This window comes from Protopterus annectens, chromosome 8.part1 (genome assembly GCF_019279795.1).
Source record: "Protopterus annectens isolate FY-2018-M chromosome 8.part1, PAN1.0, whole genome shotgun sequence".
Lineage (NCBI taxonomy): Eukaryota > Metazoa > Chordata > Ceratodontiformes > Protopteridae > Protopterus > Protopterus annectens.
The window spans coordinates 451666596-451685944 of NC_056742.1; positions in this window are offsets into that span (position 1 = coordinate 451666596).

Genomic DNA, 19349 nt, shown 5'->3' on the forward strand with positions numbered 1-19349 from the left:
GCAGGCAGAGAGACGTGAAAGGAAATGAATGTGACAGAAAGTAGAAGGTAGGCAGAGAGACAGGAAAGAAAATGAATGTGACAGAAAGTAGTAGGTAGGCAGAGAGACAGGAAAGGAAATGAATGTGACAGAAAGTAGTAGGTAGGCAGAGAGACGGGAAAGGAAATGAATGTGACAGAAAGTAGTAGGTAGGCAGAGAGACAGGAAAGGAAATGAATGTGACAGAAAGTAGTAGGTAGGTAGAGAGATGGGAAAGGAAATGAATGTGACAGAAAGTAGTAGGTAGGCAGAGAGACGGGAAAGGAAATGAATGTGACAGAAAGTAGTAGGTAGGCAGAGAGACGGGAAAGGAAATGAATGTGACAGAAAGTAGTAGGTAGGTAGAGAGACGGGAAAGGAAATGAATGTCTCAGAAAGTAGTAGGTAGGCAGAGAGACGGGAAAGGAAATGAATGTGACAGAAAGTAGTAGGTAGGCAGAGAGACAGGAAAGGAAATGAATGTGACAGAAAGTAGTAGGTAGGCAGAGAGACGGGAAAGGAAATGAATGTGACAGAAAGTAGTAGCTAGGCAGAGAGACGGGAAAGGAAATGAATGTGACAGAAAGTAGTAGGTAGGTAGAGAGACGGGAAAGGAAATGAATGTGACAGAAAGTAGTAGGTAAGCAGAGAGACAGGAAAGGAAATGAATGTGACAGAAAGTAGTAGGTAGGCAGAGAGACAGGAAAGGAAATTATAGTAATAGAATAGTTAAAGGTGAAGCACAGGGAAGATAAGTCAGGTGTTGGGGTTGTTTATTTGGGTGCAGAAGCAAGGTACCTTAAAGCAATGTATCAAATCATCTCTCAGAGCAGTCACACAATATCAGTAGGATAGAATGGTGAGGCAGTATATATGGTAACTCAGGCAACATCTGCATCAAAATGTTGAGTCATGACACAACAGATGTGCACACATGCACAGATAAAACAGGTGATGTTAACCCATGAAGCTCTATGACAGCATAACAGCTGACAGCTACAGTAATATATGTAGAAGTTGTTCATAGGGAACATCAGACATATGCTACAAAGATGTGATATACTGCACAACAAACACGTGTGCTCACAGATGGAACGAATACATGTGGACATGTATACACAAATACATATAAATGGAGAAATGTTGTCCAGGTAAACTGCCAACTATGGCCATACCTGCATATGTATGGGATGTATAGTGTGCATGGCATGAAAACAGTCAGTGGCCTGAGTGGTATTCTGCATAGGCCAAATGATTGTGTGATTGTAGCACTTTAATATGTGTATGATTCCATCTGACTGTATGCACATGAGAGAGTCTTGTATCTAAGAAGATACTATACACAGTAGTGCAGAATAAGCTGCATGTGCAGAATAAACATGAGGCAAGATTTGTTTTTGATTTGGACATGATACTATCATGCATATAGAAGGGGCACCTGTGACACTAACAGAACATATCTGACAACAGCCACACAAATCATACTGAACAAGACTGTACCTGCTTGCCTCTGCCTGTAATACTGTAGTGCACAACAATATAAATCACATATGTAAAATAAACAGAAATTAGTCACAGACAGGTGCAGTATGACAGCACAAAGTTGACATGTATGCAACATCAGACATGATAAATTACAGGTTATCAGTAAGGTCAGGACATGTATGGAAGCACATATGTAAGCTTGTATGCATCTACCAACATAACTGTGTAATACTGTAGATTGCATATGTACTGAAGATGCAAATAGAAAAAGCACATGCATGGTGTGTGAAGTAGATGCAGTGGCAGTTACCACAATAATGTGCCAGACGTAACACATATTTTACCATCTAATGTATACATGTACATGCAGTACTGGCATGCAGTATTGAGCTGTTGTAATAGTACAAATGCATGGCTTACCTAACAGTAGGTACATTGCAGATAAAAATGCATGGGGGTGTAACACAAGTGTCAACAGATATACATACATACATACATACACATATATCAAGCACGGGCATTAATGCCCTTCTAGCTTGCCAATATATGTAAAATAAACAGAAATTAGTCACAGACAGGTGCAGTATGACAGCACAAAGCTGACATGTATGTAACATCAGACATGATAAATTACAGGTTATCAGTAAGGTCAGGACATGTATGGAAGCACATATGTAAGCTTGTATGCATCTACCAACATAACTGTGTAATACTGTAGATTGCATATGTACTGGAGATGCAAATAGAAAAAGCACATGCATGGTGTGTGAAGTGGATGCAGTGACAGTTACCACAATAATGTGCCAGACGTAACACATATTTTACCATCTAATGTATACATGTACATGCAGTACTGGCATGCAGTATTGAGCTGTTGTAATAGTACAAATGCATGGCTTACCTAACACTAGGCACATTGCAGATAAAAATGCAACACAAGTGTCAACAGATATACATACATACATACACATATATCAAGCATGGGCATTAATGCCCTTCTAGCTTGCCAATATACCAAAACACTTGTTCCCATAATAAGTGTCCAGGCTGTTCTTAAAAATATCTAAACTAGTACTTGCTTTAATGTAATTTGGTAGTCTGTTCCAAGCATCAGCTACTCTGTCAGATAACCAATTAGTACACTTCTCATTCCTATAGAATCTTCTACATAGATTGTCTGATGATTCTCTAGTACTTTGTGATAAATCCAAACATTCTCAGAGGTAGTTGTCTCTAAAATCCCTATATACTTGAATAAGATCTCCTCTTAGATATCTGTACGAAACACTGGACGAGTTCAGATATTTTAGTCTTTCGTAATAACTTAAATTTTCACATCCATGAATGTCCTTGGTATATTTCTCCTGTACTCTTTCCAGTTTACTCATGCTTGTTTTCTTATAGAGTTTCCATATTGTTATTCTATACTCAAGTTTGGGTCTAATGTAACTAATAAAAAATGACTTTATCATTTTTGATTTCCTAGATTGTATAAATATTGTTATACAATGTATAGTTCTATAACTATCATTAACCAATTGGTTGATAGGATTAGAAAAACTCATAGCTGAATCTACCCATATACCCAGGTCCTTAAATGTGTCCACGGTTTCAATCACTGTGTGCTGTATTAAATATTCACCTTTCAATTTATGTCTCCCAAACTCATATGCTTAGTTTTTGATGTATTTATCAGCAAATTATTCTCCTGTGCCCAAATGGTCAATTTAGTCAAGTTATTTTGCAGACTTGCCTTATCTGTAACACATGTAATCAGTTTACTCAATTCCAGGTTGTCTGCATATAGACTGTAGAACACCTCAGATGAAAAGTTAGGTCTAAAAGATGCAATATAAACAAGTAAGGGGCTAAGACAGAGTCTTGTGGGACACCTTGACTGTAACCAAGGATTTCACCTGTTCACTTTCTCTGTGATACATGCCATGTCCTATTTGTAAGCCATGGAACTATCCATCTTATCAAGAGTACATCAATACCTAGTTGTACTAATTTATTGATCAGTACTTTGTGTATGACCCTATCAAATGCTGAAGTTAAATCTATATAAATTGCATCACACCACAGTTTTTCATTCATAGCTGTTATTATATTGTTATAGTGCATCATGTTACAGGTGGCAATAGATCTGTTTTCAACATATGCATGCTGATATATGGTTTCAAATCTCAACCTGTCCAGTTCTGACGATAACTTGTCCAATGTTACCTTCTCCATTTTTTTCCACAACATGAAAGTAGACTTAAGGGTCTATATTATTCTGGGTTTGTTCTACTCCCCTTTCTGTTGAAGACAGGTGTAATAAGTGCATGTCTCTAATCTTGAGGAATCTCCCCATATTTATATGACCTAGTTAATAATAAATATAATGGTACCATAAGTTCTTGCTAAAGTGTTCTTAGGTCATTGTTGCTAATTCCATCTCCTCCCTGTGCTTTGTTTGGATCCAGTTTGCCCAGTTATTTTTCAATATAATCTAAAATTGATTCCAGTACCTGGATTACCTGGATGTCACCAGGATAATTTATCACCCCTTTTATGGAGCCAAACTGTTTTGCATAAGAATTTGTAAATATATCTATAATCTGTTGTGTCTGAGAATACATTTTAGAATCTGCACACAGTTTATCAGTTTGTGTGTCTTTAGTCCTTCCACATCTTATGTATCTATAAAAAGATTTCCTATTATGCTCAATATCTTTATATAAATTTTCTTCAATTTTTTCTTGATCTTGTCTCACACTATGCTTAAGCTGTTTGTCCAGCTTATGTGTTTCAGTTTTCAAAGTTGTAGTTCAACCTGTCTTCCATTTCTTATATTTTTTGTCTCTCACCTTAATCAGATATCTTGTTCTTATGGAAATATATCCTCCTGATATTATATGTCTAGATCCTGATGTTAAACATTTTTTTTGATGTTTTGCACTTAAACAATTTCTCTTTCAAAACTTTCCACATTCCATCTGCAGTTTTTCCTCTGAACACCTCACTCCAGTTAGTTTTATATAGTGACTGTTTAGCTTCCGTATAGTCTGTAATTGAATTATCTAGCAACAAATTAACCTTTATAGCCCCATGATCACTGCACATCAGTGTGATAAAACTTGACTTGAAGTAACAGTAATTTGTTTAGGAACACAAACAATGCCTAGTATGTTCCATCCCCTGGTAGTTTTTGTTTTACAATCTGATGCAGTTGTTGTTCCTGAATATATGTTGTGAATAATTTCCTTACTAACATTGTTGAATCAATATTATTCATATCTGTTTCTGGTAAATTTAAGTCCCCAGTTAATATTATTCTTTCCTACTGTGTTTAATGCAAGAAATTTATGAATTCTTCTAGGTCATCTGCACTTGACTTTGGTGGTCTATACACTCCAATAATTGTTATAGGTTCCAGGATTGTCTTTATTGTCACAGTTACACAGTCTGTAGTATTGGTGTTATCACTGAACATGTAATAATCACAGGTCTCATAATTATTTTTAATTCGTATCATAATACCTCCACCTGATTTTTTTGTTAAAATATCTGTTACAGTAAAAACATTTATACCATGAGAGAACTGGTTTCCAGTCGTTGTTCTTTAACCATGTTTCACAAATAATAGCAACATCAATGTTGTGGGAACGCAGCAAATTTTACAATAAAAAAACTTTATTATTAATGCTCCTAACATTAACCACCATCAGAGATGCATCAAATGTTGCTATCTTTGAACTGTTAAATTTATGACCTGGCAAAAATCTTGCCTAGTGTTTGTCAAATATTGCAAAATACCTGCTGCAAAAATACTCTTCCCTGATCTTGACAAATGCACATCATCCTGTCTGAACAAGTTTCCCCAAAACTAGGCTTAGATGCTCTGCACATTTCCATTTTTTAAAACAGGATATTTTTTCCATGGAAGTATTTATCCAAAAATCTTTTCATTCACATGGTGACCTGACTATCCTTTCTTTAGGTGATTTGAGAAAAATATGTCCTAACACCGGTACATGCTATACTATCTAAGAGGCCTGTCAGTTCCCTATTAGCAGTCAGAGAATCCTTGAGGGTGACATCATTTGTACCAACATAAATAAAAACGGATTCATACTTCTTTGCATTAAGGCATTCGAAGGCTTGTCTCACATCTTCGATTTTTGATCTTGGCAAGCATAAAACTATTCGATGTTCATTATCTTCTCTGCAAATGTAAGGATCAGTTTCTCTAATAACTGAATCTCCAATTACAAGAACATCTTTGCTGGCCAGCTCTGAAGAATCTTCAACTTCTAATACAGTAATATCTGCTCTGTCAATTGTTACAAAGGACAGATCTTCATCACCATTAGTCTTATTAATTGCACTGTTTTCATTGTGTGTTAAATTCTCATCCAGCTGGTATTGTAAATCCACAGCTTGAGCCATGTAGTCAACATCTGTCTTTCTATTCTTTTTTTTTACAGTAATGTTCTTCAATCCTTCCACGTCCAGTTTTGATTTCTTCCTTTTCATCTGCCCCTTGACTCTTTTTTTACATTCTCTGTGGGAAAAATGATGCCTTTTTCTGCAGACTAAAGGTTTTCTGAAAGAAAAATATCATCATTCCCTGTAACCTGTGCCTTACATAACAAAGCAATGTTCTTTTTACTGTGTATTCTCTTTCCTTTACAGCCATTAATCAGTTTCTTTCTCTTCCTTGTTATTTGTTGTGAACTTCTTCCTTTCTTTCTTTTTTGTTGTTTCCTTCTAAACAAACTGGATCCTCAGATTGCTGAATACTTGCATACATCCAGAATTTCAAAGTTGTCAGTGGCATTGTCTTGTTTCATAGGGGTGGAATGATCTTTGCAGACAATCAAAGCATAATTTCCTAAATGTGTTCTATTTGTTCTATGCCTAACATTAATCATTCATCAGTCCAGTCATTAATGCATGAAACAACAGTTCTCCAAACCGTGCCAGTTGCACAAGTGCAATCATCATCATTAAGACTAGATTTACTTCTAACAATGGTAAGCAAATCATCCAACTTTTGACACGAGCAACACAGATCACCAGTGTTATCAGCTGTTACCTTTAAACATGCATAGCATTTATTATACTGTACAAGATATTTGTGCATTAGCAAATCATTAATTGCATACTCATTTAAGGAATCCATATTCAGCTTCAAACTAATAAAATATTGTAAAAGAAAAGAATAATTAATATCAGTGACAACAGAATTCAAAGGAACTTAAATCGATTTCTGTGACAAAAAAATCACACCAGCAGTATGCAGCAAAACAACAAATTAAGCACAGTAAAGTTGTTCTGACCATACAAGTTCTGGAAGCCAGACAAAAGTTGTAATTCCTTTCCTCTCTGCAGTCTGTGTGAATTTATAGCTGTCTAGTCCCCTTGGGGAGGCTATAGCTTGCCTGTATAAAACCTATCCCTTTCTAACAACCAACAGTGAAATTAAAGGTAAAACAACAAAATATGAATCAAAATAAATGTTGTTAACAAGCTATCCCTTCCTAACTACAAACAGTTAAAAACAGTGATAACAAATACAATATAAATTCAGATAAAACTTCTCTTACCAGTCAACTCCACAGTAAATCACAACCCAAGGTACGATTGTTTAGATATGTGGCATAGAGGCAATTGTTAAACAAAGGTGCAGGCATCACAGTGTCAATTTAGAAAAAGTCAGTTAAACTGTTGACAGATGTATGTTATTGCACACCACTGTCATTATGTCATGTGACTCATACACTAGATAATCTGTGGCATTAGACATGATGCACCACTAACCCACACAATATGCAGTAGTTAGCACAGCAATCATCACTGCCACAGGCTCAGGGTGACACACCAAGACAATCACTGTAATACTAACATAGATGAGGGCATCCACACTGATGACTCACACCATGATCTTGATGGCCCTTGCCACATGAGGAAACACAGTGTCCACAGTGCTGTACCATTGATCTGTGCCATGATGGTGCTCCAAATATCCATAAACCTTTAAGAGCAGGCAAACACTGTAAGATGTATGCCCATTCATCTCGCCTACCTGCCCATATGTCATCCTATGGACATTATATGTCCATTGTGGAGATGTGTCAACAACACTCTCAGACTAACCTCAGTATGATTGCTCAAGGTCATCTACTTTTTGTACCACCATCAGACTGGCCAGCAAAAATTTCCTTCCTACCGGAGGTTATACCTCGAACCATGGGTCAGACATGGCTTTGTAAGTCAAGCAGAGATTTCCTCTAAGTAGGTGATATGAGACAGAGAATAATTGGAGTTTTTTTGAGTCTGTCCATATAGGACAAGTGTTTAAGGCCTAGGATCCTCTTAGTGAGGTACATTTGCAGCCTCTCTAGGTGTTGCAGGTGTCTAGTGAGGTACATGAGGTAAATGGGGCATTGTACTCTATGATTGGCTAATGAGGGAAGAGTAGAGGGAGACAATGACCTCTTTCTTCTTGGATGCAAAACCCTTAGAATTGAGATGTGCCACACAGAAGGACTTTCCGACCACAGTGACAATGTGGTGGTCAAAAGAGAGGCTGCTATCAACCTGTGTTCCCAGATCTCTTACAATGCCTTCTGTGTTTAGTGGACTACCATTGATGTGGTAATTCATCGGAACTGAGTTTTTCCCAAAGGGGATGATGACACATTTTTTGGCATTGAGCTTAAGGCCATGGCTCTGACACCAGTTGCTGGTCTCAGTGAGGCCTTTCTGTAGGATGTCAACATCACTTGGGGAGTTAATAATAGCTCCCAACTTGCAATCGTCTGTGAACTTTGTCAGCCAGAGTCCCCTCGTGTTGGCCTGGATTTCAGAGAAGTAGATACCAAACAGGTGTAGACCCAGGACTGAACCCTGTGGGACTCCACTCATAACTGGTAGGCAGTCTGATTTGGAGTCAGCTACTTTCACACTGTGGGTTCTATCTGTGAGTCAACTTGCAACCCAGCTAGTGATATAGGAGTTAATGCCTAGCGTAGTGATTTTTTTCTATGATTCCTGAGTGTGGAATGGTATCAAAGGCCTTGGCCAGATCAGGGTAGGCTGTATGAACCACCTTGCCTTCATCCACAGCTCTGGTGACTGACTCAAAGAAGTCAACCAGGTTGAGCAGGCATGATCTAGCCTATACAAAACCAAACAGTGTGGGATCCAGAGTTTGGAGATTCCCTATATCCTTGTTTATTATATCCATGTCGATGCCTTCCATAGCTTTGTATATCATACTCATCAGGCTAATGGGGCAATAGTTCCCAGGGTCTTTAGTCACTCCTCCTTTGTGGAGAGGGATGACTGTAGCAGTTCACCATTTGGTAGGGACAAAGCCTGAGGTGAGGCTGTGATTGAATAGGGCACATAGGTGAGGTGCCAGCTCACTCTGTAATTCATGTAGAACACAGCCAGGGATATTGTCAGGTCCCATAGAAGCTGTATTCTTGGCCTTGGACAGTGCTGTTTTAACCTGTGCAGCAGTAATACTGGATGCCTGGCAATCTACTGGTATTGTGATTAGTCCTTTGGTGGGGGAGAGAGGGGTAAAGTTGGCATTGAATCTGTTAGCCAGTATATTGGCAATATCTGTTGCCTCGGTATAGGAGGTACCATTGTGCAGTAGCTCAGAGCAAATTTGGGTATTGCCATGGAGATTCTTTACATAACTATAGAAGGCCTTGTTACTGTCTTTTCTATCTGCTGCAATTCTGTTTTCATAGCTAGCTTTAGGGGATTTGATGAGGGATCTCAACTTTTTGTTGAGACTGATCAGGAAGTTTTTCCAGTCTTGGGACTTCACCTTATTCCGCATCAGTTTCCTCCTTCTGTTGTAGAGTTTGTTTATGGTAGGGGACCACCATATTGGCTTCCTCTTTTTGGAGGAGAGCATCTTGGTTCTATTGGGTATGGCGAGATCCATGCATTTGTGTACGTGTCCGTACAGTGCATTGGTGTATGATTTGGTGGTCATTCAACTATTCTCCATTTGCATGGGTGCTGTAAAGTTAGCCACCTCTGTTTTTAGGAGCCCAAAGTTAGCTTTGGAGAAGTTTTTCATGGTGGATACCTTTACAGGGGGAGGGGTGGGAGGGATGTGGATTTCTAAGGTGATTAGTTTGTGGCCGGATCTAACCAGGGATGAGTTGACTATTGGTGTAGAGCAATGGTCTCCCATGTTAGTAATGACCAGGTCAAGGATGTTGCTACCTCTAGTGGGGTTAAGAATGAGCTTGTCCAGTGCATTGGAATTAATGAATTCCAGGAAACGTTGGCAAGTGTATTGGTACATGAGTAGTTTTCCCTGTTAATGGAGTGGTAATTGAAGTTGCCCAGTATGAGAGTGTTAGGTTGGACCGTAATATTCTTCAAGGTGCTTAGGAACGTGGAGTGTGAGTCTTGGGATATGGTTGGGGACCTATAGCAGGCTACGACCTGAATCACTGTCTTACACAATGTTAGCTGCACCTGAAGTATCTCTGATGCATTATGTTGGGCTACCATTCTGAAGGTGTGCACATCCTTTATGAATATGGAAACATCACCGCCTTTGGAGCTTGGTCCAAGTTCTGGGGCCGAAAGGTGTGGAATGAGTTATAGCCTGGTAGTGCAGGGGTACCTTCTGCTGCCTTGAACCAGGTCTCTGTTACAGCACAGATGTTGATGTTCTCCATTTTAAGTAGTGCTTCGAGTGAGTGCATTTTGAGATTTAGATTTCTAACATTGAGCAACATGACCCTCAGATTGCATTTGTTTGTAGCTATTATGGTGGTAATTTGGTCTTTGGAACACTGCCTAAAAAAGGCACTATAGGGGTGCCAAGAGCCTTGGCCAGTATCCAGAAGCCCAGGGGTGACAGATGCAGGTAACAAATTGCATACATCTGTGAAGTAAACATGCACTTACCTAGGCAATGTGGCTGTGGCTGGTGCAATGTCCCTGTATAACAGAGAAAGTCATTAGTCATGGTTATGTTACTGGTATCTGCATAGTATCTGCATGGTATCTGCATAGCGACATTGCATATACAGGCACATATACCAGTCATATACCAGTCATATCATCCACAATCTCTACCTCCTGTAATGTGCATTAGTATGACACTATGAAATACAGATAAACAGATAGAAAATGTTAGTGTGTAACCCACAGACATACATCACCCTTCTTCAGGTATATCATGGCAGTCACCTTGAACCAAGCATCCAAACAAGTACCTGATTGCTGGTGTGTCTGGATTGATGTGATGTATCTGCATTAGGGATGAGATCATCAGTATGTAGGCTTGTAACAATATCCAACATCAGATACGTACACCCCACATAAAGACACATTTAAAGAGTGTGTTCTGTTTGGATTCCACCGCCTGAAAGGTGCATCGGAATGACAGTGCAATCCATACAAACAGAATACACATGTATGAGTGTAATTACTACATCTATCATGTAGTTATTTGTTATGCAATAGAACTGTAATAGAACACTATACATACAATGGAGACTGCAAATTGGTCTGTATCCCTCCTCCTTGAATACATCTGCCCTGGTGTGTGGTGAAATGTGCAGCCAGGAATAAAGTTGTTTCTCTGGGGAGGAATAGGGAGTTCATCAACTCTGGTACATCTTTCTCTTTAATAATGGTGTACCCGGTTAGCTGCATGGTGGATCATGTATGAATATCACTGATGTCATGTGACTTGTGAAGGATTGTGACCACCTGCGGCATTCACCATGTTGGTGATGTCATGCCACACCTGTTTCCTCCACAGTGTATCACGCATCCGTCCTAGAAGGCTTTTGTCATGCTGGTGCAGGACCTCCAAGGTGATTTGCTCTCTCATACCAAAAAATTGTCTTTCCTGCTTCTATTAATCATCTACAACAAAAATGAACATGCATATCACAATGTAAACCTCTGTTACACCTATTGAAGATTACATTTCAGCAGTGTGACACAATGGAAAGAAAAATATAACATATGTTAGGCTATTGCAGTATAAACCATGAAAATATATGATGCATTACTATATATCACACTAAGCCCTAATTCATACACGTTAACCAATGTATAACCCATAAAGGGTTTGGGAGTTGGTATAATGGCTAAGGTCTTTACCTCACAGACACAAAGCACAGGGTTTGAGTCTCACCTTTGAAAGGAAAACTTGTCTAGGCTTAAAATGACCCACAAAGGCAACTAGCCTAATACTTATTTATAAACCTATAGGTTCATAGGTTCATAGGTTGGTACTAGGCTATCGGCCCTAGGGCCTATACAAGCCTAGCCATAACAATTCCTCTAGCTATTTCTTTCCACAGTATTTACTTCCCTGGACCCCTGTCTAGTAGGGCAAGTGACATGATCCCGGGGTGAATTTCCTATCTTCCATCCAATCATCAAGGTTCCTTTTGAAGAGGGCCAAAGAGGTGCTCTGCTTGACATGTACGGGCAGTCTATTCCAGAGTCTGGGGAGTCTCTGGGTCAGGAACCTATCCCTCCAACATATTTTATTCATTGCGATGACAAGGTTTAGATCCCTGGAGTGTGTGTCTCTCTGAGGGATTGGGATTTCTTTGCATGTTCAAAAACTCTGGATTTGACATGGCTTTGTATGTTAAGCAGAGATTGCCTCTGAGTAGACGATATGTGACACAGTATAGGTGGAGTATTTTTAGATGGTCAGCATAGGGCATCTGTTTTAGGCCTGTGATTCTTTTAGTGAGGTATTTCTGCAGCCTTTCCAGTTGTTGCAAATGTCTTGAGAGGTACATACCAAACGGGGTGTTGTATTCTATAATGGGTCTTATGAGGGATGAGTACAGTGGGACAATGACCTCCTTTTTTCTGGATGAAAAGCCCTTAGTGATGAGGTGTGCCACACAGAAGGATTTCCTGACTGTTGTGGCGATGTGGTTATCGAAGCTGAGACCACTGTCCACCTGTGTCTCTAAGTCTCTTATCACACTTTCGGTGTTTAGTGTACTGCCACCTATGTGGTAATTTATGGGTACATGTTTCTCCCAAAGGGGATAACTATATATTTCTTGGAATTGAGCTTGAGCCCATGGCTCTGGTGCCAAGCATCTGTTTCTGTAAGGCCTTTTGTAGAATATCCACATCATTTGGGGATTCAGTAATGGCTCCCAGTTTGCAGTCATCTGCGAACTTTGTTAGCCAGCGACCCTTAGTGTTAGCCTGTACTTCAGAGAAGTAGATGCCAAACAAGAGTGGTCCTAGGACTGAACCCTGATGTACTCCACTTGTCACTTGTCTGGAGCTGGATTTGGAGTTGGCTACTTTTACAGTGTGGGTTCTGTCAGTAAGCCAGTTGGCAACCCATCAAGTGACGTAGGGATTAATGCCCAGCTTAGTAAGTTTATCAATGATTTCAGAGTGGAATGAACCTGTAAGAAGAAAAACATCACAAATATAATAGCTGCCAGCTGCACAGTGACAAACACACAACAGTATATATATATATATATATATATATATATATATATATATATATATATATATATATATACATATCAGCTCCAAACAGTTGGGAATTTTGAACCTGTGTCTACAGGAAAGTTCATACGACATGGCAGACTACATTACCACTATATCACCAGTGCAGGAGCACTGCACTAATATGGTTTAGTACCCCTATTCATTTGTCTGCACAGGTCATTACCACTATATAACAGCCTTCAAGAACAAGCATATGGAACTGACATACAACAACAGAACAAGCTCATCCTACTAACTGGGTGTTGTGTATACCTAGCAAGTCTAGAAATAGTGGACATAACACCCTTTATTTATACAATGTGCAAAAAACATAAAAAACATAAAAAAGCAGAACTATGTGAGTAGCTTACTAGGGTAATACATACATGTGACCATGCTTATATAGGTTGTCACATGAAAATAAGATCAGGATGACATAACATTTACCTGATCATCGATAAGATCAGGATGACATAACATTTACCTGATCATCGATAAGATCAGGATGACATAACATTTACCTGATCATCGATAAGATCAGGATGACATAACATTTACCTGATCATCGATAAGATCAGGATGATATAACATTTAACTGATCATCGATAAGATCAGGATGACATAACATTTACCTGATCATCGATAAGATCAGGATGACGTAACATTTACCTGATCATCGATAAGATCAGGATGACGTAACATTTACCTGATCATCGATAAGATCAGGATGACATAACATTTACCTGATCATCGATAAGATCAGGATGACATAACATTTACCTGATCATCGATAAGATCAGGATGACATAACATTTACCTGATCATCGATAAGATCAGGATGACATAACATTTACCTGATCATCGATAAGATCAGGATGACATAACATTTACCTGATCATCGATAAGATCAGGATGACATAACATTTACCTGATCATCGATAAGATCAGGATGATGACATAACATTTACCTGATCATCGATAAGATCAGGATGACATAACATTTACCTGATCATCGATACGGATTATTCAGTTATCCATTGGTATCCAAAAACTAGACTGCATAATGCCACCTCTGATGAGCTGCTCATAATCTGTCAATAACTGCAACCTATAATGTCTACTGACAGTTGATTGAGCAGTCACTGTGGACTAACTCATAATCTATCAGTGTTACCAAAACAGCATCAAAATAAGGATATGTGTGTATAAGTCTGCATATTGGAAGAAACCAACTTGCAGTGTTTCTTATATTGTTAGATGGACATACACACAGAGTGATTTACAAAACATCCAGAATGGGAAATACTGTAAATGCCAACAATAAACCCAAGAAAACATATGGCAGCTTCTTCCAATGCATAATTCATGAGCTAGAGTATCAGAATATGTATATACATATATGCACCTTAGCCATAGCTTGCCTTCTGCTACTTCAACTGATTATATCTAATAGTATGAGGCTTTCAATGCAGATATGACTTAAATACCATTTGTTCCATACATAATTAATGAACTTCATAAGCACTGATTGTTTCTGAATCACATCTACATACATCTGTGTAAGTTTTCGAATCTCAGTGCATTTAGACAATAATTCCCTGTAAGTTTCCAGAGGTTGGCAGAGATGCCCAATGTAAGCCAATGTGGGTAAATGTAGGTTGGAGTAAAATAAGTCTCCAGCTGAGTTTTGTGCTTTTGTGATATTTAGCAATAACTTTTCTTTGGAGCAGAGAGTTCTGTTTAGGTGGTATTGTTTTTGCATGTCAGCTAAAGCAGGATATTTGTTGGTATTATGTATTACCATTGCACTTGTTTGAGTGCTAAACAGTGATTATTAGATGCAAATATGGCTATTTTATTTTAACAATGTTCCAGTCTGTTTAGGGTACTGACTTGTAACTTGGTGAAAAGTGGGACGGCATATAATAGAGTGGATATGAAGTAGGTTTTTGCTATAGTTTCTCTTGTTCTATCAGTAAGGACTGGTTTGGTCCTATGAAGAAAGCCAAGCTTATGGTGAGTTTTTGTTATGGCAGTTTGGAAATGAATGTCAGCCTTCATATTATTATCGATTATGACTCCTAAGAGTTTGGTATAGGGCCCTTGTTCGATATCAGTATTGTTTGATGATGTAATATCGAATGTGCAATTATTTGTTACTGTTTTAGGAGTGAACAGAAGAAGTTTAGTTTTATTGGTGTTAAGTATATGTTTTGAGTTGTTTAACTAATATTTGATAGCAAAGAAAGATTTGTGGGTTATTTTTTGTGGTTTCTGATATTAGAGTCAGTGTAGATAAGTGTTGAATCACCTAATACTGGATTACAGTCGAGTGTTTGGCAGCAGTGTGCATGCTATTTATGAATATATTAAATAAAAGAAGTCCCAAGGTGGATCTCTGTGGCACTCTGACATTAACTGGTAGGAATAGAAAGAGTTCCTCCTGCCACTTTTCTGTGTTTTGCCTGCTTGTTAAATAGCTATGAAACCAGTGGAGAAAGGAAGGACAGAGGCCTAGGATGGAGAGTTTATGGAGTAGTTTTTGATGTGAGACAGTATCATATGCTTTTGAGAAGTTGAGAAATAAGGAAGAGACCAGATTGCCTGTGTTTCTATTATTATTATTGTTAAAGTCAGAGAATTTAAGGAGCACTGTAACAGGACTGTGTTCAGGGTGGAAACCATGTAGGGTAGGCACATAACGAGTTTTGCTGATGAGCTAGTCAGGCAGTTGGGACTGTATACTTTTTTTAGGATTTTTGAAATAAGGAATGACATTGTGATTGATATGAAATTAGAGTAATCTGTGTATGGCCCACCTTTGGGTAAAGGAATTACGCAGGCCTTTTCCAGATGGGTGGGATATGATGCTCTAAGTCTGACCTGTTTATTAGGATAGAGGCTTCTGCTTCTATTTTTAAGTATTTTTGAGGAAGGCTGTCTGCAATTAAACTGGTATTTTTTTAGCTTGAACAAGTATTTTTACAGTAGAGGTAAGGTTAGGTTTGAAATATTGCTTGCTGGGTTTTAGACTGGGTTGGAGGCAAGATTGCAGATTTTGAGTGGGCTTATATTTAATGAGTAAGGTCACTGATTGAAGAAAGTAGCTATTGGAGTTGCTAGCTATATTGGTTGCAGGCAGTTCAGCTGAGGGAGGTGGCTGAGCACAGTGGCAAGGGTTCAATGGGTTTTGGATGGATGCCCAGAATTGTTTGGGGTTATTTTGATTTGCTTGTTGTAGAATTATGCAGTGGCTTCTTTTATCTTGTTTTATGTTAAATATGGCTCTATTTCTTAATTGTCTGAACGTTATTAGAATTTCTGCGGATTTGTATGTATGGTATGGTAATGTTTCCAAGTATTACCTCTGTCTTTTATTAGCTCTCTTTTTGCTTTGGTAAGCCATGGTGCTGTATTTCATTTCACTCTCTTTCTCATTTTGGGGGCATGCTTGTTTAACATATCATTAAATACATTGTTAAAGAGTGAGGTCGCTTCATCTAGGGGAAGTGAATTTAGTATGTAACAGTTGTACTGTTGTAGTGTCTTAATGAAATTATTTGGGTTGAATTTTGAAAGGTTACATACTTATTTCTATGTGTGCTGTCTTGCAATATAGTTGTACATTCTATTGGCAAAGGTTGGCAGATGATCACTTAGTTGGTCAGATGAAGTGCCAGTTCTGGAGATGTTGTATGGTTTATTTGTTAGTATCCAATCAAGAAAAGAGGCCTTGATGCTGTATTTATTGTATCTGGTAGGAGTCTTTATGAGTTGAGGGAAGTCATATAGATTATTAGAAATGGTGGAGGCAATGGAGTTAATTAGATTCCAAATAATGAGGGTTTCATGAGAGATGGTAGCAGATGCCCAGGATAGAATGTCTTCAACTGTGGAGACATTATTTCCTGGTGGTATGTAGACAACTATGATGATTATTGATTTTTGTGGGTTGAGTGTGAGAGTAGATATGCGTATCTCTTCATTATGAAACATAGGTGGACTATGTTGATAGACTGATCCTTGGAGGTGGTTTAGGTAATGGATGGCAATGCCACCAGCATTCTTAGATGTGGCTTTATTTCTAAGAATGCTATATCCTGGTGGGTGAATTTCATTATTAATAATGTTTAGTTTCACCAGGTTTCTGTGGCCACAAGGATGTCTGGTTTGTGATGGACAAGTATGACAACTTTATTAAAGCTGATATTGATAAAATTTAATCCCAAGTTCTTGTTCATGCTGAACGTATTGGAGGTTGGAATGGAAATCTGAGTGAGCCCTGGCTTGGGGTGTGTGTTACCAGACAATTTCAGGGTATGCTTGGCAGTTTGAAAATGAGTTAGCCATTTGCTTCTAATTTTTTAGGATGTTTATGATTAGGGTTGTTGAGCTTTAAATATTTTTGTTTGAAGTGGTGTAATGGTGTATATAGGTTGTAAAAAAACATTATGGATTATTGGTGAGGTGGTTGACATGTTGTTATAGTGAGTCTGTAGGTTGCTATTAGGTAGTAAATTGTTGTTTAGAATTGTATCATAAGGTATTAGGTAGGAGATGGTGAAAAAGTAGGTAGTTAAGACACAATACCCCACTTGGGCATTGTTGATAACCTCAAGAGGTTAGGTACAAACTTATGTGTCACCTGATAGATAACCATCTGTCTCATAGACAGGACCCAGGAAGTTAGAATTGGGAGTCCACCTCTACAAAGAGGCCAGTCACAAATACAGTCCCTCAGGGATCAGTCCTTGGGCCACTCCTTTTTGGCATTTACTTCTCTGAAGTCAAGGCCGGTGTCAGTAGTCTCTGGCAGATTCATTTGCAGATGATTGCAAATTAGGAGCTGTCATTAAATCCCACAGTGACACAAATGTTCTCCAAGAGGGGCTGACACAGACAAACAACTGGTGTCAGAGCCATGGAATAAAACTAAATGTCAAGAAATGCATAATAGTATTTTTGGAAAGTCATCTACCCTTGGGAACTATCATATTGACAACACACCCCTTAGAGCTGACCAAGTAGTCAGGGACTTAGGGACACACACATAGATAGTAATCTAGCTTTTGACCATCATGTGTCTACAGTAGTGAGGAAATCATTCTATGTTGCACAACTTATAAACAAAGGTATGGCATCTTAGTCCGAGGAAGTCATTGTTCCACTGTATTCGCCATTCATCATACCTATGAAACAAAGGTGGACTATGCTGATAGACTGATACTTGGAGGTGGTTTAGGTAATGGATGGCAATACCACCAGCATTCTTAGATGTGGCATTATTTCTAAGAATGCTATATCCTGGTGGGTGAATTTCATTATTAATAATGTTTGGTTTTACCAGGTTTCTGTGGCCACAAGGATGTCTGGTTTGTGATGGACAAGTATGACGACTTTATTAAAGCTGATATTGATAAAATTTAATCCCAGATTCTTGTTCATACTGAAAGTATTGGAGGTTGTAATGGAAATTTGAGTGAGCCCTGGCTTGGGGTGTGTGTTACCAGACAATTTCAGGGTATGATTGGCAGTCTGAAAATGAGTTAGCCATTTGCTTCTAATTTTTTTAGGATGTTTATGATTAGGGTTGTTGAGCTTTAAATATTTTTGTTTGAAATGGTGTAATGGTGTATATAGTTTGTAAAAGAACATTATGGATTATTGGTGAGGTGGTTAACATGTTGTTATAGTGAGTCTGTAGGTTGCTATTAGGTAGTAAATTGTTGTTTAGAATTGTATCATAAGGTATTAGGTAGGAGATGGTGAAAAAGTAGGTAGTTAAGACACAATACCCCACTCGGGCATTGTTGACAAGCTCAAGAGGTTAGGTACAAACTTATGTATCACCTGATAGATAACCAACTGTCTCACAGACAGGACCCAGGAAGTTAGAATTGGGAGTCCACCTCAACAAAGAGGCCAGTGACAAATACAGTCCCTCAGGGATCAGTCCTTGGGCCACTCCTTTATGGTATTTACTTCTCTGAAGTCAAGGCCATTGTCAGTAGTCTCTGGCAGATTCATTTGCAGATGATTGCAAATTAGGAGCTGTCATTGAATCCCACAGTGACACAAATGTTCTCCAGGAGGGGCTGACACAGACAAACAACTGGTGTCAGAGCCATGGAATAAAACTAAATGCCAAGAAATGCATAATAGTATTTTTGGGAAGTCATCTACCCTTGGGAACTATCATATTGACAATACACCACTTAGAGCTGACCCAGTAGTCAGGGACTTAGGGACACACATAGATATTAATCTAGCTTTTGACCATCATGTGTCTACAGTAGTGAGGAAATCATTCTATGTTGCAC